This window comes from Canis lupus, chromosome 29, assembly GCF_003254725.2.
Source record: "Canis lupus dingo isolate Sandy chromosome 29, ASM325472v2, whole genome shotgun sequence".
In the NCBI taxonomy this organism is placed as follows: Eukaryota; Metazoa; Chordata; class Mammalia; order Carnivora; family Canidae; genus Canis; species Canis lupus.
In genome coordinates this window covers 1,936,214-1,960,264 of record NC_064271.1, presented here as the reverse complement: position 1 = coordinate 1,960,264, position 24,051 = coordinate 1,936,214, and the positions used below count along the sequence as shown (strand labels likewise).

The 24,051-nt window shown below is 36.6% G+C and overlaps 1 pseudogene; it reads right to left on the bottom strand.

The window, feature by feature from the left end:
- Positions 1 to 908: 908 nt before the first annotated feature.
- Positions 909 to 1,449, bottom strand: LOC112678351 (ribosomal protein L18-like; annotated as a pseudogene).
- Positions 1,450 to 24,051: the final 22,602 nt, after the last annotated feature.

Here is a 24,051-nt window from a genome sequence, read left to right as displayed (position 1 = left end):
TCGTGAATAAATAAATAAAATCTTTAAAAAAAAAATCATTGTTTATTTTATAAAAAGGTTTTTAGATTTCAATCAAGGCCAATAACAGGGTTAATTTTGTAGATTTATTTTGTATATAGAATTACTGGCTTATATGTTAACATTTTATTCCATTATCATGAATTTTCATAATTATGGGACTAATTTCTTATGACTATTTGAAATATTATGTTCAAATTTGCTCCTTGAGGTTCAATTTTATGACTTTTTAAATAAACTCCAATAGGAATAATCTGAAAGCAGGAAACTGTACTATAAAAAAAAATCAATAGCAATTTCTTTCATATTCTGTTACTCTAAATACAAATTTAATGCATTGGTGAAGAATAGAAAATTTAGCTACTTAATTTAATTTTTAATTATTACAAAAGAAATACCTGTGTAAGGAAAAAATATTGGCCTACTCTCCCTATTTTCACACATTCAGACTGTGAATTGATTAACTGGACTTTGTACTGTGCTCCTTATGCATGCCAGCTGTGTTGGCCCTCACATTTTAAATTACAGATACCAAAGAAGTTGGCTTTGTTACAAGAACTTGCTGTCTATGGGAAGTATGTAATGATATTCTAGCAACCTCAGCAAAACACTATTTCTTTTTTCAAAAATGTTTCCTTTTGGTCACCTGGGTGGCTCAGTCCATTAAGCATCTGACTTCAGTCAAAGGACAATTCATCTGAATTCAGGTCATGATATTAGGGTCCTGGGATGGAGCTAGCCTCAGGCTCCTTACTCAGCATGAAGTCGGTTTTTCCCTTTCCCCCTCCTATTTCCCCTATTGGCGTGCACATTTTTGCTCTATCAATATAAATTTTAAAAAAAATTCCCCAATATCCAAAATCTTTTTAAAAATAAGGCAGGATCTGTGGTTAGTTTTTGTACTGGCTGGCTCTGGAGCCTCTGTGGCACTGGAACTTCTAGCCCTTGGATTGCAAGTGGAGTTTGTTGTGGCTATATGGGGTTCTTGTGGCCTTACTGAAATTCCTGTATACTTCTCAGGGCCTGTCTGGACCAGAGACCAAGATAGTACCACAGTTCTTGAGAGAGTCTAGGGCCACCTGGTTGAAGGTGAGGCTCTTGCCCCAACATTGAGGATGTAACTCCAGGCATGGCTATTCAGGCGCAGTGTACACACCTTCAGTTTGGCACCTCCTGTGCATGCACATCATAAGTTATAGTACCTACAGCAACAGCTATTTTGTTTTCCCAGTCAGGCAGCTTCATCTTCTGGATCATCCAGGATTGGGGCTGAGGAAGTGGGTTGGTGCAACTCATGAACAACCACTTCAACACAAGTTGGCTAAAGGTAGAGTAGGCTAATGGGGAAAGAAACCTGTGCAAATTGACCAACAGTCTCAGGTAGATGTCCTGGCTCTTGGGCTCCTCCTTGTGGTGGATGCTGACTCCCATGATGGAACCTCCTTGTCAGCCAGGTCTGGAAAGAGAACCAAAAAGTTTTCACGTTTTCATGAAGATATTTTTGAAAAGTATTGGTAAATAATTTCAAGAATTTTTCAATTTGAATTTGCCTCATGTTTTTTCATGATTAGGCAGGGGCTATAAAAACTGGGAAGGCATGCCACAAAGGTGAAGCATCTTTTTTTTTAGTACTTACAGGTGCGTGACATCAACATAACTTATTTTAGTTATGTTAAACGTAAACCCTTGTTTGACATGGTGTCTTCCTGGTTTCTCCATTGTAAAGTTAGTATATTTTCTCCTTTTCAAAACCCTATTTCTTGGAAGTGAGCCCCTATTTCCAGCCACACTCAAGGCAGGTGGATTAAGGCCCACATTCTGAAGAGGGAAATATCAGAGAATTTATGGGATTATATTAGAACATCAGAACAAATAATGTATTACATTATTTGTGGGAGATATTTTTATGCTACCCAGCTATTGTTTTTCTACTTAAAGTTTTTCCCACCAATTTTAGTATTTCTTAGTGGAACTTGGCAGCAGCATGATGGTTTTCCAGTAGTGATTTTCTGCTTCTCCTGGTCCTTCCAAAGTTAATATTTAAAACTCTCCTGTAAGGAAAAGTTGTCCTTTCTCCCTCATTAATTTATTCAATCATTTCCTTATATCAGTATGGAGTCTTGCATATTTATTTTACACATTTAGGTTATAATTTAATACTATCATTATTTATTTTGTTGCTCAAATTCTTACAACTTTGGCCCCGGGAGCTCTTTCACATTGGCTGCTGTGTCCTTTCGAACTGGATTCTTCGCTTGCCTTTTTTTTTTTAAAGCATCGCCTTACTTTCTTGCACTACAACATGCTCCAGGCACATCTTGTATTTTGTCCCTTCCTAGGTTTACAATCAGCATTTCTCCAAGGATCTCTCTTTAGTTTAATCCAGGAGTGGCATTGGAATAATAATAGCTGGGTTCTAGGAGTTTTCATTGTTACTAGGGTGTTACTTTTTCTAGGCCTACTCAGTAAGGAAGCTAGAAATACAAGTATGTATACTATTTACTTATTTGTTCAATACTGTAAAGTAGCGTCAGAATTTATCAAGTAGAGTACACTCTTTATGCACAAATTTTTTTTTTTTATTTATGCACAAATTTTTGTCTTCAGTCTTACATATCTAGTAAAAAAATACCAACATTCTGGTTGATTTTCAAAAAGTTTCAGAGAGTAATGTTCTGTTTGTGATGTACAATCGTATGGGACTTGACATGAATGACTGTATATGCATCACCTCAGTACCACTCAGTTCCCTAAAAAGTCCCTTGCATATCATTGTCACCAAGCACTCCAATGTTCCTGAATCTCTTACATCCTTATTTCATATTTCTTATTCCAGAAGAAATACCTTCTTATAGAATATCTCTGTTGACAATCAATGCTCTCAAATTTTGCTTGAGAGATGGTTTTCTGGAAAACTGTCTCTTGTAATTCTGATCTTTCTTCCTCTGTAAATAATAATTATGCTGGTAATGTTCGCCCCTCAGCTTTCCTTCAAGGTTTTCTTTTGGTCTTTAATTTGGGGAAGTTTAAATATAACATGCTATATGGGCAGGTTTGTTTATTTTGTATTTATTATCCTACTTGTTGTTTTCTGAACTTCTGTGGTTTGGTGCCTGCCACTGATTTGCATTTTTTCTGAGCCATTTCTTTTACTGTTATCTATTTCTTATACTTTATTTTCTCCCTTTTTTTCCAGCTAGGAATCTAATTTGTTAAACTATTGATAGTTTCCCACAGTTCTTGAGTTCTTTGTTGAATTTTTTAACTTCTTTTTTCCTTTCCATTTCATTTTGTAAAATTTCTATTAACCTGTTTCTAAGTTCACTGATAATTTCCTCAACTATGTAGTCTTCTGATAAGCTTATCAAAGGCATTCTTCGGTATTTCTGTGGTTTAAAAAAATCTAAATTTCCATTTATATAATTCTTAGAGTTTCCATATATCTGCTGAAATGATTTACATTTGATCTTATATACTTTCTACTTTCTCCACTGGAGAATTTGGCATATTAATAATATTTAAAATCCCTTTTATGTTAGTTTCACTATCTGTATGTTACTTAATTTTGATTCTGAAGATTAGTTTGTCTTCAGAAAAAAATGTTTTGCTTTTTGTTATGCCTCATTATTTTTGGTTGAAAATCATATGTATACATAACAGTAAATACAGAAGTATGTTTGTTTATGACTTTCCTTCTGTTAAGACTTTAAAGTGGGGATTTGTGTTGATATTGTCAGTAGTTGGACGGTGTTTGAGGTTTATTATTGTTTTAGTAACCCTCAGAGTACTAGAGCCTTCAAGTTGCTCTTTTGATATCTTTTGTTTATGGAGTGAGTTAATTTGCTAAAGGATTTTACTCAGTGTTTGCTCCCTGCTTGTCTTTGGGACTCTTCACTAGGTTGTGGATCTTTCTTTCACACTGCTCCCCAGGGAAAATATACCCTTAGCAGACAATACAATCTTCTCAGCTGCTATGCTTTTTCTTGTACTTATTAGTGTAGTGGTGGGGAATTAAGCCTGTGTCTTTTAAAATTTATTTAAAATTTCTAGACCAATCTTCTAACTGGCTTACATGGCATTCAGCAACATATCCACCAAGTATGTTGAGTTGTATTTCCCCCTGCAGGCACCAACATCTCTCCATATTACCTGTTATTTGTTTGCTCTGCAACCTAATCTTTGGACAAATCACTAAGTTTGCATGTTAATGTAGTTTTTTTCTTATTGTAAGAGTGGGAACTATATTCTTACCAGAGTTTTATATCACTGAGATAAAACTTGAGGTCCACTAAGACAACTATTTTTATTATGTCGAATACTGCACATGCTTTCTTTTGCCTAAAGATGTGTCTGTCTCCTTTAATTTTATTGATCTTAGTCAATGATACTGATATGCATTCAGTCATTTAGCCTGGAAACCAAAGTTGCATTTGACTACTTTCTGTCTGTATCTTTCATCCCTACATTCAAAATATTGCTAATACTTGATAATTCATTTACAGAAAATATATTTCTACTTTCTATTTCCAGTGTTTAAAGTTGTGTTTATATGATGTCTTTCCCAAATTTTTGTAGGGTCCACTATTCCTTCCAGTGGTGTCTCCACACAACTACCCATTGTCCATCAAGCTGCTAATGAAGCTTTTCAAAATCAAATTTTGGTTATACTACATTCATGCTTGTTTTTAAACCTAATTATTACCTCTTATGTTTCCAACACAGAACACAAAGCCATAGTTGACACTAATGAGAGTGGCTTCTTAGCAGAGACTCATCAATGGACTAAATCTGTGCCCTCTGATCTTTTCCTTCTGATGGTTGATGATCCAGATATCTGACCTTCCTGGACCAGTAACAGTCTTCCTAATGAGATCAAGAAATACTGATAGAGAAAGGGTGAAGTTCTGGGAATTATATCATCTTAATATAGAATGACACTTTGTCAGAATAAAAGGGAATACTATTATTACTTTAGGATGAAATTATAAACTAACCAAATTGAGACAGTCTCAGGCCAATCTTACTCTAATACCAGTGTAGTTGGAGAGAGGCCCACAAATCCATGCTATCATTACCCTGTCCTTTGGAATGTTTCTATGTTCACTTCCTCTGCAGTTTTCTGGGCTACCCAACTGAGCTTTCAATTTTGTTAAGTTTAATTTTTGTTTCTATGTTTCTTCCTGTTTTTTCTTCAGCTAGCCAAATCATTCAGTTTTATTCCATGTTTGAGGTTCTTGTTTTGCTAATATGAAGGTACCATGGTCCTCTGTTACATCTGGAAATAAGCCTTAGCATTACTAGTCCCTCCCTACAAAGATTGGAGATTTTCCTGTACCAAAGCTCATTTTCTTTTTGTTTGTTTGTTTTGTTTTGTTCTGTTTCATTTTTAAAGATTTTATTTGTTTATTCATGAGAGACACAGAGAGAAGGCAGAGACATAGGCAGAGGGAGACGCAGGTTTCCCACAGGGAGCCTGATGCCAGACTTGATCCTGGATTCTAGGATCACGTTCTGAGCCAAAGGCAGACACTTCAACCCCTGAGCCACCCAGGCATCTCAAAGCTTATGACTGATATCTTGCTATTTATGAAATCATCTCTCACATAGGTTGCACTCATGATCATAATCCTCTGTAGTGTTCTAGAAAATTGTTGAAGATTATTATACATGCTAATTGATGAATTTTTGTCTGGCATGATTTATCTGGCAGAGTCCCAGCAGGACCCAAAAGACACTCTAGGCTGGGATTAAAAGATAATTTAATGAAGTTTTTACTATAAGAGTGTAGGAAAAGTTTATTGAATTAATATCTTATCTGTGGACTAACTACAGCATGAATTTATTATTTCCCTGTACTTGAAGGGCAACGAAAGGAAATGGCATTATTGATGCCTTATGAGAGCTGGAGCTGTGTGAGTAGAGCAACTTGAAAGAGGAGTAACACGACCTGATGGATTAGAAACAAAATACTTTGCTCTTCTCCTTCTTTTTCTTCTTGCTAGAACTAAGAGGATCATGGAGATGTGTGATGCAGTATGTCATAATCATGTCTCCAGGGTACAGAAGGAATGAAAGTTAGACAAAATATATGATGATAAGGCTAATGGAAAATACTCTCATACCTAGAAATTACTGTTGCATAACCTTGTAAGTCACCGGTTTTAATACAGTCAACATTAAAAGTAGGTCAAATTTTCTTTGAACTTTCCACATTGAAGGGATTGAGTTTGATTCTAAGCATTGTATCCCTTTTGTCTATCTTGCTTATCCTGTTCTGGTAATTAATTGGAGAATGGAATACAAACAATAGATATGGTCCTGTGGTCCTCTATAGCAAATTTCTTCAAACTGGAGATCCCAGAAGAAATGATATGTTAGGAGAACACAATATGAAAGCAGAGGGGAAAATAAGGAATGTGTTTGTAAAAGCTATAGGGGTGTATAGGTAAAGGGAGGATCCTGATTCGACTTTAAGAATGGGAAGAGGATAAGGACCCAGAGGTCTTGATATTAGTGAAGAGCAATTTCAATGAAGATTGAAGAATTGATTGGTATTGAACGAAAAAGTTGTAGTGAGAGAGATCACAAAGTTCCATCTCTTGGAAATCAAGTAATTCATTCAAATAACATGTCTCATAGCCCCATGATTTAAGTAAATATGATATGCTTATAGATGGATGTAAATTGAGTGATAAAGAGTGGAGGCTCTGGAGTCAGAATGCCTTGCATCAAAGAGTTTATCACTTTTCTTGTTATATGATCTCAAGAAAATTCACATAAACTTTATATGGCTAAGTTTTGAAATTTGGTTGGAAAATGGAGAAAATAATATTAAATGACTTTAAAATACATAGAAAACTGCCTGGTTGAGAGTAAATGCCAAATAAATATTCTTTTATTATTTTGACATCAGGAAGAAAATAAATAAAAATAGATTAGTTCAATTCTGTCTATGAAGGAGTATATGTTTTGATTTTCCATCTCACAAAAGTAGAAAACTAGACAAATTATATGAAATTACTGTTTTTGGATAATTGGGACCACATGCAGTATACAACTGTGCTTCAAAAGAGAAATGAATTGATCATTGCAAAGACAGATTTAAATCTAGATGCAATTTATAATTTTCCCTTTCTAGATTTAAGAAGGGGAAATCTGAACAAATCCCATTATTCTTTCTGAGTTAAGGTATAATGACTTTTTGGGGATTCCAAAGTGTCCAGATTTTGTGGGATAAAATACTGGAGAAAAGGAAGCTCTACAGAGAAAACTCTAGAATCTTCATGGGATCACCATAAGTCTCTAGCTGAACATAAATCTGCAAATGTGTAGGTGAAACTACAAATCTTGGGAGATGAAACCTATCAAGAAGAGAACAATTACCAAGGATCTAACAGATGAACAATTTTCAGAGTTCATAAATGGCTGAAAATGTTTTAATCCTCATGAGACACAATAGAGAAACCTCACTGAATACATAAATATTTAGTAGATGTATCAGAAGGTTCACATAGTAGTAATGCTTTGCCAAGCCTAAAGACTATTTTAGATTTCCCCTAAAGAAAACTTAATAGCTATTCTAAAGAGCATGTAGCTGGTATACAAATGATAAACTGTTAGCCAAAATTAATTTAACACTTTGTAAAACATGTTTACAGATAGAACTCAACAAAGAGGACTCAAACAAAAAAAGTGTCCCACAAGCACTAAAAAATTACTAGACATGCCAAGAAGCAGGAAGTATAAACCAGAAATAGGAGGAAAATCAGTTAATAGAAATAAAAAGTAATTAAATAAAGGGCAAACACACTGCAACTAGAAGATAAGACTTTTATAGTATTATATTTATAAATATTTTTAAATGCTCAAAGCTTTAAACGGAAACAAACATAATAAGACAAAATTAAAGATCTCGGAAAGAAGTAAATGAAAGTTCTGGAAGTAAAAATATTATATTTGAAGTAAAAATTTTTCCTTTAAAGAATTACTAACAAATTATATACTGCAAAAGAAAAAAAATAGATTAGTGAATTTAAAATGGGCAGGGACTCAGTGACATGAGGACAAGATGGAGAGGACTAAGGTATGAAACTGGAGTTTCAGGAAGGGGGAAGAGTGGTGAAAAACGCATGGAGATAATATGATTGAATATTTTCCAAATATTAGGAAAATTATTAAATAACTCAAAAAGCAACAAACAATAAAACACAAAGGAAAACATATTAAAACACATCATAATTAATTTTTTTAAAGATTTTATTTAGCATGAGAGACAGAGAGAGAGAGAGAGAGAGAGAGAAGCAGAGACACAGGCAGAGGGAGAAGCAGGCTCCATGCAGGGAGCCCAACATGGGACTTGATCCTGGGATTCCAGAATCATGCCCTGGGCTGAAGGCAAGCACTAAAGCACTCAGCCACCCAGAGATCCCCATAATTAATGTTTTGAAAACCAGTAATATGGAGAAAAAAAGGAATAAAAGGAGAAGAGAAATATCCATAATATAAAGGACAAATGTAAGAATTTTTATAAAGATCTCATCAAAAATAACAGAAGCCAAGTGACAATGGAATGACACCTTTAAAATGCTGGAAGGAAAGGAAAACTATCCATTTAGATTTATACCATGTAAAACATAAAGAAAAACAATTTCAGAGAAGTAAAAGCTGAGAGAATTAGTCTGTAGGAGATCAGCACTACTGGAAAAGGTGGAGATGTTAAATTTATGAGGAAATATAAGATTTTTTTTCTTATTTTTAAATTTTAAATGATTTTTAAATGTATAAAAGAAAATAAATGAATTATATTGTGGATTTTATATAATATGAAAAGTAAAATTTATAATCACAGAAACACAGAGAATAAGGGTAGGAAATTGAAATACAGGGTTAAAAGTTTCTTATGTCACAAATTGCATCATAATGTCCTAAAATATTAGATGACACTGTAAGAATAAAATGCCTGTTGTAAAAACTAGAGTTACCATAGAAAACATACCAAAAAAAAGTACAGTTAAAAATCTAGTTGAGAAGATGAAACTTCTTATTACAAAGAAGACGAAGCGGCAAAGTACACACATGGCAAATAAAACACAAATGTCAAAATGGTTGAAATGAAGCCAATAATAGCAATTATTACTTTGAGTGTAGATAGTCTAAATGCACAGGGAAAAGGCAAGGTTGTCAGAATGGATAAAAGTGTTGTGCAAAAACCTTCATTTTACATATAAGGACATAAATAAGCTAAAAAATAAAAGATTAGAAAAAGGCATCTATGTAAAAACAAATAATAAGGCTAAATCCACTGTCTTACTGCTATCAGACAAAGTAGACATTAGGGCAGGTACATTTTCTTGGATAAAGTGAACATTTTGTAATGATAGATATGCATGTGACTAATAATAGAGTTTCAAATTACATTAAGAAAAACTGATTTAACTCAAAAGAAAAAAAAAACCCAAATATTGTGGGTAGAGCTTCAAGTAATCTTTTCCGTATAAAACAGGACAAGTGGAAAGAAAAATCCATTAAGATATAGAAAATTTGATCTACACTAATCAAAAAAAGACAAACAACAAAACCAAACATAATTGACATTTATAGAAAGCTCTACTCAACAACAGTATGATAAAGATTATTTTAAAACTATCATAATTGGGCCAGAGGGGGAGGGGCAAGACGGCAGAAGAGTAGGGTCCCCAAGTCACCTGTCCGCACCAAATTACCTAGATAACCTTCAAACCATCCTGAAAATCTACGAATTCGGCCTGAGATTTAAAGAGAGACCAGCTGGAATGTTGCAGTGAGAAGAGTTCACGCTTCTATCAAGGTAGGAAGACGGGGAAAAAGAAATAAAGAAACAAAAGGCCTCCAAGGGGGAGGGGCCCCGCGAGGAGCCGGGCTGAGGCCGGGGCGAGTGTCCCCAGGACAGGAGAGCCCCGTCCCGGAGGAGCAGGAGCTGCACCGACCTTCCCGGGGGAAAGGGGCTCGCAGGGAGGTGGAGCAGGACCCAGGAGGGCGGGGATGCCCTCGGGCTCCCCGGGACAGTAACAGAGCAACTGCGCGCCCAGGAGAGTGCGCCGAGCTCCCGAAGGGCTGCAGCGCGCACGGCGGACCCGGAGCAGCTCGGGGGGCTCGGGGGCGGCTCCGCGGAGGGGGCTGCGGGGCGGGAGCGCGAATCCTACAGTGCAGGCCCCGGAGCACAGGGCGCGGGGACACAGCCCAGGATCCGGCCTCCCCCGGGACAGGCAGAGGCCGGGAGGGCCCAGGACAGCGAGGACGCTCCTGCCCCAGCTGAGCACATCAGCGGCCCCGCCCGGGAGCCTCCAGGCCCTGCAGACGGAGAGCTCCGTGGTGACTGCGGGGGCTGACTCGGGGGCTGCAGAGCTGGCCCCGTCACTGCGGTTGTTCCTCCTGGGGCCTCACGGGGTGAACAACCCCCACTGAGCCCTGCACCAGGCCGGGGCAGAGCAGCTCCCCCAAGTGCTAACACCTGAGAATCAGCACAACAGGCCCCTCCCCCAGAAGACCAGCTAGACGGACAAGTTCCAGGGGAAGTCAAGGGACTTAAAGTATACAGAATCAGAAGATACTCCCTGTGGATTTTTTTGTTTGTTTTTTGATTTTTGTTTGCTTCCCCCACCCTTTTTTAACCTTTCTTTCTTTTTCTTTCTCTTTTTCTTCTTCTTTTCTTCCTTTTTTCTTTTTTCTTTTTCTCTTTTCTTTCCTTCTTTCTGTCCTCTGTTTTTCTCCTTTTCCCAATACAACTTGTTTTTGGCCACTCTGCACTGAGCAAAATGACTAGAAGGAAAACCTCACCTCAAAAGAAAGAATCAGAAACAGTCCTCTCTCCCACAGAGTTACCAAATCTGGATTACAATTGAATGTCAGAAAGCCAATTCAGAAGCACTATTATACAGCTACTGGTGGCTCTAGAAAAAAAGCATAAAGGACTCAAGAGACTTCATGACTGCAGAATTTTGATCTAATCAGGCAGAAATTAAAAATCAATTGAATGAGATGCAATCCAAACTAGAAGTCCTAACGATGAGGATTAATGAGGTGGAAGAACGAGTGAGTGACATAGAAGACAAGTTGATGGCAAAGAGGGAAACTGAGGAAAAAAGAGACAAACAATTAAAAGACCATGAGGTTAGATTAAGGGAAATAAACGACAGCCTGAGGAAGAAAAACCTATGTTTAATTGGGGTTCCCGAGGGCGCCAAAAGGGCCAAAGGGCCAGAATATGTATTTGAACAAGTCATAGCTGAAAACTTTCCTAATCTGGGAAGGGAAACAGGCATTCAGATCCAAGAGATAGAGAGATTCCCCCCTAAATTCAATAAAAACCATTCAACACCTCGACATTGAATAGTTAAGCTTGCAAATTCCAAAGATAAAGAGAAGATCCTTAAAGCAGCAAGAGACAAGAAATCCCTGACTTTTATGGGGAGGAGTATTAGGGTAACAGCAGACCTCTCCACAGAGACCTGGCAGGCCAGAAAGGGCTGGCAGGATATATTCAGGGTCCTCAATGAGAAGAACATGCAACCAAGAATACTTTATCCAGCAAGGCTCTCATTCAGAATGGAAGGAAAGATAAAGAGCTTCCAAGACAGGCAGGAGCTGAAAGAATATGTGACTTCCAAACCAGCTCTGCAAGAAATTGTAAGGAGGACTCTTAAAATTCCCCTTAAGAAGAAGTCCAGTGCAACAATCCACAATAAACAAGGACTGAATAGATATGATGATGACACTAAACTCATATCTTTCAATAGAAACTCTGAACATGAATGGGCTTAATGACCCCACCAAAAGGCGCAGGGTTTCAGACTGGATAAAAAAGCAGGACCCATCTATTTGCTGTCTACAAGCAAGAGACTCATTTAGACAGAAGGACACCTACAGCCTGAAAATAAAAGGTTGGAGAACCATTTACCATTCAAATGGTCCTCAAAAGAAAGCAGGGGTAGCCATCCTTATATCAGATAAACTAAAATTTACCCCGAAGACTGTAGTGAGAAATGAAGAGGAACACTATCTCATACTTTTTTTTTTTCTATTTCTTTTTTTAATTTTTATTTATTTATGATAGTCACAGAGAGAGAGAGAGAGAGAGAGAGGCAGAGACACAGGCAGAGGGAGAAGCAGGCTCCATGCACCGGGAGCCTGACGTGGGATTCGATCCCGGGTCTCCAGGATCGCGCCCTGGGCCAAAGGCAGGCGCCAAACCACTGCGCCACCCAGGGATCCCCACTATCTCATACTTAAAGGATCTATCCAACAAGAGAACTTAACAATCCTCAATATATATGCCCCGAAGGTGGGAGCTGCCAAATATATCAATCAATTAATAACCAAAGTTAAGGGATACTTAGATAATAATACACTTATACTTGGTGACTTCAATCTAGCTCTTTCTACCCTCGATAGGTCTTCTAAACACAACATCTCCAAAGAAACAAGAGCTTTAAATGATACACTGGACCAGATGGATTTCACAGATATCTACAGAACTTTACACCCAAACTCAACTGAATACACATTCTTCTCAAGTGCACATGGAACATTTTCCAGAATAGACCACATACTGGGTCACAAATCGGGTCTGAACTGATACCAAAAGATTCGGATCATCCCTTGCATTATTCTCAGACCAAAATACCTTGAAATTAGAACTAAATCACAACAAGAAGTTTGGAAGGACCTCAAACACGTGGAGGTTAAGGACCATCCTGCTAAAAGATGAGTCAACCAGGAAATTAAGGAAGAATTAAAAAGATTCATGGAAACTAATGAGAATGAAGATACAACCGTTCAAAATCTTTGATGCAGCAAAATCAGTCCTGAGGGGGAAATACATCGCAATACAAGCATCCATCCAAAAATTGGAAAGAATTCAAATACAAAAGCTAACTTTACACATAAAGGAGCTAGAGAAAAAACAGCAGATGGACCCTACGTCCAGCAGAAGAAGAGAGTTAATTAAAATTCGAGCAGAACTCAACGAAATCGAGACCAGAAGAACTGTGGAACAGATCAACAGAACCAGGAGTTGGTTCTTTGAAAGAATTAATAGATAGGTAAACCATTAGCCAGCCTTATTTAAAAGAAGAGAGAGGAGACTCAAATTAATAAAATCATGAATGAGAAAGGAGAGATCACTACCAACACCAAGGAAATACAAACGATTTTAAAAACATATTATGAACAGCTATATGCCAATAAATTAGGCAATCTAGAAGAAATGGACGCATTCCTGGAAAGCCACAAACTACCAAAACTGGAACAGGAAGAAATAGAAAACCTGAACAGGCCAATAACCAGGGAGGAAATTGAAGCAGTCATCAAAAACCTCCCAAGACACAAAAGTCCAGGGCCAGATGGCTTCCCTGGGGAATTCTATCAAACGTTTAAAGAAGAAACCATACCTATTCTACTAAAGCTGTTTGGAAAGATAGAAAGAGATGGAGTACTTCCAAACTCGTTCTATGAGGCCAGCATCACCTTAATTCCAAAACCAGACAAGGACCCCACCAAAAAGGAGAATTACAGACCAATATTCCTGATGAACATGGATGCAAAAATTCTCAACAAGATACTAGCCAATAGGATCCAACAGCACATTAAGAAAATTATTCACCATGACCACGTAGGATTTATCCCCGGGACACAAGGCTGGTTCAACACTCGTAAAACAATCAATGTGATTCATCATATCAGCAAGAGAAAAACCAAGAACCATATGATCCTCTCATTAGATGCAGAGAAAGCATTTGACAAAATACAGCATCCATTCCTGATCAAAACTCTTCAGAGTGTAGGGATAGAGGGAACATTCCTCGACATCTTAAAAGCCATCTACGAAAAGCCCACAGCAAATATCATTCTCAATGGGGAAGCACTGGGAGCCTTTCCCCTAAGATCAGGAACAAGACAGGGATGTCCACTCTCACCACTGCTATTCAACATGGTACTGGAAGTCCTAGCCTCATCAATCAGGCAACAAAAAGACATTAAAGGCATTGAAATTGGCAAAGAAGTCAAACTCTCCCTCTTCGCCGATGACATGATACTCTACATAGAAAACTCAAAACCCTCCCCCCCCCGCAAGATTGCTAGAACTCATACAGCAGTTTGGTAGCTTGGCAGGATACAAAAGCAATGCCCAGAAATAAATGGCATTTCTATACACTAACAATGAGACTGAAGAAAGAGAAATTAAGGAGTCAATTAAGGAGTCAATCCCATTTACAATTGCACCCAAAAGCATAAGATACCTAGGATAAACCTAACCAAAGAGGTAAAGGATCTATACCCTAAAAACTACAGAACACTTCTGAAAGAAATTGAGGAAGACACAAAGAGTAGGAAAAATACTCCATGCTCGTGGATTGGCAGAATTAATAATGTGAAAATGTCAATGTTACACAGGGCAATTTACACGTTTAATGCAATCCCTATCAAAATACCATGGACTTTCTTCAGAGAGTCAGAACAAATTATTTTAAGATTTGTGTGGAATCAGAAAAGGCCCTGAATAGCCAGGGGAATTTTGAAAAAGCAAACCATATCTGGGGGCATCACAATGCCAGATTTCAGGTTGTACTACAAAGCTGTGGTCATCAAGACAGTGTGGTCCTGGCACAAAAACAGACACATAGATCAGTGGAACAGAATAGAGAATCCAGAAGTGGACCCTGAACTTTATGGGCAACTAATATTCGATAAAGTAGGAAAGACTATCCATTGGAAGAAAGACAGTCTCTTCAATAAATGGTGCTGGGAAAATTGGACATCCACATGCAGAAGAATGAAACTAGACCACTCTCTTTCACCATACACAAAGATAAACTCAAAATGGATGAAAGATCTAAATGTGAGACAAGAGTCCATCAAAATCCTAGAGGAGAACACAGGCAACACCCTTTTTGAACTCGGCCACAGTAACTTCTTGCAAGATACATCCATGAAGGCAAAAGAAACAAAAGCAAAAATGAACTATTGGGACTTCATCCAGATAAGAAGCTTTTGCACAGCAAAGGATACACTCAACAAAACTCAAAGAAAACCTACAGAATGGGAGAAGATATTTGCAAATGACGTATCAGATAAAGGGCTAGTTTCCAAGATCTATAAAGAACTTATTAAACTCAACACCAAAGAAACAAACAATCCAATCATGAAATGGGCAAAAGACATGAAGAGAAATCTCACAGAGGAAGACATAGACATGGCCAACATGCACATGAGAAAATGCTCTGCGTCACTTGCCATCAGGGAAATACAAATCAAAACCACAATGAGATACCACCTCACACCAGTGAGAATAGGGAAAATTAACAAGGTAGGAAACCACAAATGTTGGAGAGGATGCGGAGAAAAGGGAACCCTCTTACACTTTTGGTGGGAATGTGAACTGGTGCAGCCACTCTGGAAAACTGTGTGGAGGTTCCTCAAAGAGTTAAAAATAGACCTGCCCTACGACCCAGCAATTGCACTGCTGGGGATTTACCCCAAAGATTCAGATGCAATGAAACACCGGGACACCTGCACCCCGATGTTTCTAGCAGCAATGTCCACAATAGCCAAACTGTGGAAGGAGCCTCGGTGTCCATCGAAAGATGATGGATAAAGAAGATGTGGTCTATGTATACAATGGAATATTCCTCAGCCATTAGAAATGACAAATACCCACCATTTGCTTAAACGTGGATGGAACTGGAGGGTATTATGCTGAGTGAAGTAAGTCAATCGGAGAAGGACAAACATTGTATGTTCTCATTCATTTGGGGAATATAAATAATAGTGAAAGGGAATGTAAGGGAAGGGAGAAGAAATGGGTAGGAAATATCAGAAAGGGAGACAGAACATGAAGACTCCTAACTCTGGGAAACGAACTAGGGGTGGTGGAAGGGGAGGAGGGTGGGGGGTGGGGGTGAATGGGTGACGGGCACTGTGGGGGGCACTTGACGGGATGAGCACTGGGTGTTATTCTGTATGTTGGTAAATTGAACACCAATAAAAAAATTTATTTAAAAACACTATCATAATTGATATACTAAGACACAAAATAGATGTGTCATTTTAAAACGGTCTAAATTACAGAAAGTATATTCTCTGATCTCAATGGAATGTAGATATAAATCAATATCTGAAAAGCATCTGGAAAGCTTTCAAATATTTGGAAATTAAAATTTTCATTTTTTAAATAATTTAATTCTGGAAAAACAAATCACAAGAAAGATTAGAAAATATTGTGAATTGAATGAAAATAATACATTGCTGTATCAAAACTTACAAGAGGCAGCTGAAGCTGTGCATTGAAGGAGACAGTTTTAAAGACTTGTACAAAGCAAAGTGCTAAAATAAGTGATCTAATCTTCTAAGTACTGGATAAAAAATAACACATTAAATCAATAGTGAGATAATAATAAAACAAAAATAGAAATTAATAAAATGGAAAAGTAAAAAAAGTCATGAAACCCAAACCCACCCAGCAGTCTACAAATTATAAAACACAACTAAAGTAAAAATACCTAAATAAATAGAGAGATATACTTTGTTCATGACTAAAAGGCTCAATATTGTTAAGTTGTCATTTTTTTCCTAATGCAATCTATGATTGAATGCAATTCCAATATAAAGAAATTGAGGGAGTTTTTTTGTTTGTTTGTTTTTGTTTTCAAAATGGATAAGTTTATTCAAAATTTGTTTGGAAAGGCAATGGACCCAGAATATCCAAAGTGATTCTGAAAAGGTCAAAATGAAAAGATATTACTTAATTTTAAGATTTACAACAAAACCAACTATAATCAAAACATAGTACTATTGACAAAAGAATTGATGTTTAGATATATGCATACTTGTCAATTAGTTTTTTCTTCTAGTGCCAACAAAATTCCATATAGAAAGAATAGTTTTTTTTTTAAAAATGGTATAGGAACCACTAGATATCCATTTAAAAATAATAAAAACAAAACCTGAAATTTACCTCACTCCACGTATAATTGTATCATGGACCTAAATGTAATAGTTCAAATGATAAACTTCAGGTAGAAGGCATAGTAATTTGCTAGTTTCTCTGTTTGCTTATATGTTTATTTTTTTATCACTGTAGTATATGCAAAGTTCCTTACATAAAGCAAAAATAAGCGAACCATCAAGATATGAATTGATAAATTGGGGTTATTCTAAATTCAAAGCTTGTCCTCTTCAAAATACACCACTAAGAAAATGAAAGTGAACAACTGACAAAAGAATCTATTTGCAAAGCATATAGCTAACAAAGACTTTGTACACAATATATAAATACACCTGCAATTCAGTGATAATGGAAACACTTATATTTTAAAAGGCAAAAATTTGAAAAGATGTTTCATAAAATAAGATATCTGAATGCTAATCAGCACATGAAAAGTGCTAAACATGATCAGTCATTACAGAAATGCCCAACGTCTAAAACTATTAAAAATAAAATGAGTGAAAACACCAAATATTAGGGTAAATGTGGAGCTGTTATAACTTTCATATATTGCTGATGGGAGCATGATATGGAACATCAACTTCACAAAATAGTTTAGCAATTTCTTATAAAAATCCTACAACTTACCATTTGACCCAAAAATTCTTTTTTTTTTTAAAAGATATTTATTTATTCATGAGAGACACAGAGAGAGATAGAGAGAGGCAGAGACACAGGCAGGAGGCAGGAGCAGGCTCCATGCAGGGAGCTTGAGGTGGGACTCGATTCTTGGTCTCCTGGGTCTCCAGGATCAGGCCCTGGGCTGAAGGTGGCGCTAAACTGCTGAGCCACCCGGGCTGCCAACAATTCTTATAACTGTTTACCTAAAAGAGATGAAAATGTATATCCACACAAGTCTTCTACAAAATGTTTATAAGAATTCTATTTGTAATAGCCCAAACCTGGAAAATAAAACCCAACTGTTTAACAGGCAAGGAATAAATGAACTGTCCTGTGTTCACATGATGGAAACTGCTCAAGAATAAGAAAGGAAAGAACTCCATGGACACAGCAAAATGGATGACTCAAATATTTTACTTAACAAAGAAGAAAAGCACACTCTATACAGACTGTAAGATTTCACTTTAAATAAATTGTAGAACAAGAAAATCTAATCCATATTGTATTAGATGAGGGCCAAGGCTAGGTAAGAGGCTTTGACTGAAAAAGGCGGGAGACACACTTCAGATGGTGGTGCAGATATTCTAATATTTGTTTAAAAAGGCATCAAACTGTACAATTTATAAAGGTAAAACTTACCACATATAAATTTTAAATAAAATAAAGTGTCTAACATTCCTCAAATCCAGAAACTTAATTACAGTATTTATTATGAACACAAGGCTCTATGCAGTTACCGTGAGTATATATTTTCACACAAATTATATACTCACATACAAATATATGCATATATGTACCTACATATTATATATGTTGAAATTTTATTAGACAAAATATTCATCAATATATTCTTCTAAGTAATTTTCTGTTTCACTATAATTAACATAGAAGCTAAATACTAGATAAGTTGAGCTGCCAAATTTAAGGGATTGGCTCATGGAATTGTGGAGAATGGCAAGTCCAAAATTTGTCCAACCTACTGGTCAACGAGCAGAGTTGCAGTCTGAGTCCTGAAGCAGTCTGCGGGCACAATTCCTTCTTGCTTGGGGAAGGTCAGTATTTGATCTTTTCAGGTCTTCAACTGATTGGATGAGGTTCACCTACACCATGGAGGGTAATCTGTTTAACTCAAAGTCTGGTGATTGAAATGTTAATCTCATCCAAAAAAATAACAATAAATAATAGCATCATAGAAAAATTTAGAATGAAGTTTGGCCATATAATAATTATATAATTAATCATCACAACATGAATTCAGCTACCAGAAATTGTATGTGAAATGTAAGCTTAAAGAGTGAACTAGGATTAAGGTAAATAACACTTGGGCTATGTGACACACCAAAACTGACAAATCTCCTTAGCTACTTGCCCATGGGTTCAGTGTGACAACTGGTATGTGTGAGGTGCTTCCACCTACAAAAACCAAGCTGATGATGGCGTGAACTAGCATCAGAAGGAAAAGAAGCTCTTTAAGTTTGTACAGCTTGCTGTGGTGGAAAAACGAGGTATAATGTAAATAACAGGCAGCATGGCCTCTCACTTCCATAATTATTATACCTAGTATCTGGGTAGGTTGAAGCTGTTTTTCAACAATTTTGGATGTGAACATTTCTTTTGGATGCTTCTGTTTCTATATTCATCTTAAAGGAAAAAAATAAAAATAAGTAAATCTTATATTAGACTATTGATTAAAAATGAGAAATACACATATAGACACACGCATGGGTATGCACATGCATCACTACTGAAAATAGAAAAATAGATTAACTATATTTCATAATATTGGAAAATGTTCTCTAACTTTGTTGTCTAAGTTCAGGAATATAATTGGTACTAAGAAGGCAGAAGTTGGGAAATAAAACGTAAAGCTCAACTGCATTGGTGTTAGTAGCTGACAATTCTAAGTAACAAAATTTTGCCAGTTGGCTCCCTCATCTTCAAGCATGACAATACATGTTGAGGCAATATGAATCTGTTACCACCAATTTCCCATTCCATTTGAGTATTCAAATATACGTGAATATAGTCAGAGACTGAGGGATATAGAAAAAAATAGGTGAGAGACGAAGTATATTCATTTTCTATTGCTGCATAACAAATCATCACAAACTTAGTATTTTAGAACAGCACAAATGCATTATTTTGCAGTTCCCATAGGCCAATGGTCTGGACATGGCTTAGCTAAGGCTCTTTTGAGGGTCTTCACTGAAATCAAATTGTTAGCTGGGGCTGTGATCTCATTTGAAGCTTGAGGTCTTCTTCAAAGCTCACTGGTGGTTGGAAGAATTCATTTCCTTGCAGGTTTATAAGTGACACCCTTATTTTCATGCTATGACCATCCAGGAACCTCACCAAGTCCCAGAGACTGCCCAGATCCCTGCCACATAGCCCCTCCCCTCATGACAAGGTTCAGTTCTGTCTTCTAGGCCAGAGGGAGAGTCTCTTTCACTTCCCAAATCTCTCCAACCCCTTTTAAAGCCTTATTGAATTAGGTTAGACCCACCCAAGATAATCTCCTTTTATATTAACTCAGAGCCAACTGATCAGGGACCTTAATTACATCTGCAAAATCCCTTCTGCCAAATAATATCACATAACCATAAAAATACTATTCCATATTATTTACAAGTTTCCCTTACACACCATGACAGGAAATTAACAGGGTTTGTACACTTTGACACAGTTATGGGAATGCCTTAGAATTCTGCCTATCATAGCAGGGATGAAGGAATTCTGGAACTCTAGGAATGGGCATGCAGAGGCACGAATACCATAATTTGGGGAGGAAGTGACAACAACAACCTGTCCTGGACTTTCTAGGATGGATATCATCTTCTTTATGTCATAGAACCTGATGGTGAGGACAAAACCTTTGTCTTCAGTCCGTTAATGTGCTACAGATAAAAGCCTATCTGTAGCAGATAGGCTACACCGACGCACCGATGAGCAGATAATCTCCATTCAGATGTCAATTTGAGAAGGTAAAGGTACCAAAATCAATTGTGAATTTTTTAGTGACTTACTCAATTTTACATTTGTTCTCTTGGAATGTGTTTTTATTGAGTTTGCTTATTGGTTAATTTTATGACAGATGACTTTTTGAAAGAAAAAAACATCATCAAAGAAAAAATCTGTAAGCTAAACAAATTAATAAAAGGCTATCAAAGTGACATGAAAATTAAATTGAAAATATCTGAACAATCAGCAATCATAGAAAGAAATATCTATACTTAAGCAGAGCCTCCTGGAAATATAACTGCCATTGATGCCATCTCTCTGTCCCCAGAGGGGTTGTTTCCTAATTTGGGAAAATCCTGAGCCCTAGCATCAAAAAGCAGGAAGTCAGCTGACCATTGGTCTCAAAAAAGCCCACTAGAACCTCCTGTGCTATCCACTTGAAATTCCAGCTCTCCTTGTTCAGCTGACATATAAATCTTTAACTCTCCCTATTCAGCAAGCCAGATACTCATTAGTCAAATCCCATGGGCATACCTAAATAGACTTTGTCCTTTCGCCTGTTAATCTGTTCATTCTCATTAATTTGCAGGCCCATAATTGGTAGACCCAGGTGGGAAGAAGAAAAAGTACTTTCTCCCAACAACGTATGACAAAACAACAACAACAATAATAATAATAATCACAAAGAGAATTTAGTGCAGTAATAAGTTGCTGCTACAAAAAGGAATTCACCCGTCTTTTTTTTATATTTTTTTTAAAGATTTTATTTATTTATGAAAGACACAGAGAGAGAGAGAGAGAGATGGGGAGAGGGAGAGGGAGAGACAGGCAGCGGGAGAAGCAGGATCCATGCAGGGTGCCTGAAGTGGGACTCAATCCCTGGTCTCCAGGATCATGCCCTGGGCTGAAGGAGGTACTAAACCACTGAGCCACCAGGGCTTCCCGGAATTCACCAGTCTTGATGAAATATGATATCCAAATGTAACATTTTGAAAATAAAAATAAAGACTTTCCAATAATTGAAACAATTATAATTGAATTTAATAATGGCAACTCCTGGTTAGAAAAACACAGTCAATAGCAAAAATACCTAAATAAGATAAAATGTTTCGTTCTAATTATTTTTAAGTGGATTTTCCAGAACATTGGTTTTTAGAGATGGTCTTAAAAGAAAAAGAAAAAAAAAAAATGGAGCATCACTACTCCTACTAAGAGGCCCTACTAATCTGTTTCTCTTGTTGAAAAGTCACCTTGATACTTGAAGGGTTTAAGAAATTCTGGGATGAAGAATCCTGTTCAATTTTGTTTCATCCCGTGTTTCCCAAAATATTTGACCAAAGAATCCATTTTTAGTTTTCACATGATATCTCCTTCTCTATTTTACAGCTTATAAATTTCATTTCTACTCAATTGTGCAAAAATGATACTCCCTATGGTGAACCAAGCAACACAAAATAACATAGTAATGATGAACATCATTTATTATGTAAGTAATTTTATAAAATTGGAATATGATACATTTATTTTTTATTATCACACATTTTAACAATTGCAGTGGTACATTGACAAAATTTGCTCCTGATAATTCACTGGGAAGACACAATTTTAGCAATATCAGGGAAAACTTGGGTGTAAAATTCAAAGTTAAACCTGAAAACCGCATCTTTAGAATGAGAAAGGAGAGAGAGAGGCAGAGAGGGAGGGGAAGAGAAAAGGGAGGGGATGAGAAAGAGAAATAAAAATCTCTGTTTAATAAAAGGTGAAATTGATGGAATCTAGGTATTGAAAGTGACCCCAAATTATTTCTTGTATCTCAAAGGGGAAGATATTTTTGGCTCATAGTTGGATAATTCTAAGATACTAAAAAAATGGGTATATATGTATACATCTGGGTAATAAATATTTACTAAATACTAGAATTTAGAATTATAAGAAGTATCTAACACATAAACTATCAGAGATGAGATGAAAGCAATAAAATCTAATCTGCATTGTCAATGACTATTACTAAGAATTACTAAGAATACAATGATACATCCTCAACCTGCTACTTAAAAATAAACTGAACTAATGAAAACATTCAAATAATTATCAGGAACAAGAATATATATTCTATCCAAATAATTACTTAATACTGGCCTAGAATTTCAGGCAGTAGAAAAGAATATGACATAGAAATAAAAGATATATTCATCAGAAAGGAGGCACAATTATAATTTTCAGATGATTACTATTGCGTCAGGTAATTTAGGGCTTGTTAAAATGCACCTGGAGGGCTCAGTCAGTAAGTCAGTAAAGCATGAAACTCTTGATCTTGGACTTGTGAGTTCAATCCTCACGTTGGGTGTAGAGCTTACATTAAAAAGAAAAGAGGTTATAAAATTGTTTAAAAACATTAGATTTAATATATGACCTTATATATGTATATTACATGAAATTCAAATAAAACTTTATCATATACAAAAATTTCTGAGAAGAAAATGTAATCATAAAACAATCTTATCACCCATAGCAAAAAAGCTGATAAACCTATATGCAATAACTTTTCTAAGTATTGTGGAAGCAGATATGAAAACAACTTTAAAAAGTAACTGAGAGAAACCAAACAGGAGAGAACACTATGTCCAGACTGTTCAATATTTCACAGTATGTGACTGATGGAATTCTTACAAATTGCAATTCCTACTATTCTCTTTCTTCTATCCTCCATGTGACTCAAAATTCCATAAAATACTCAGATTTGTGATCTTTTTTGCTTATTTTCAAGGAACCATCTACCTCACAGAACAATGTAATTCATAAGCAAAACTTTTCTTGATTTTCTGCCACCAGATCTGTTCTTTCTTCCTTCTGGTTTCAGTAGACAAGGTTATTTCCCCTCAGTCTAGCCAGTGACCTGGAATGTATTCCCAACTTCATCAGCCTTGTCAGGGACAGTTTTCTAAGGACACTCGTGTCCCCATTGTCTTTAGTGATTTCCGTGTCACTCAATCCAATGTACGTTTTTAAGGGCACATCTTATTCTATGACCATGACAGTTCTTGTGTTTTTTGCTAAAAATTTGTCTTTCAACATCATCTGCTTCCTGGAACATGGTCAGGATTGTCTGAGGGCTCTTTGTGGTCAGGTGGGATTTTGTGATTTGTGTGCTAAAGAGATTTTGTGTTTCTGGGTTAAACAGCTTCTCTTGTGCACAAACCTAAGAGCATTTGCATCTCTCTGGTATGGTGACAAGTTAACATTGAAGTGGTGATGTTTCACAGGCCTGTGTTACCAGCAAGTAAGTGTGTGGGATGGATGTATCTCCTTCGTTGTTTGTGCCACAAAGATTTGGATGCTCCTTGTTACCACAGCACAACCTGGCCTATCCTCACTGACAGAACTTGTCAGCAACTTCAACATTACAGACCAGTTCTTGTTAAGAAAAATTTGAA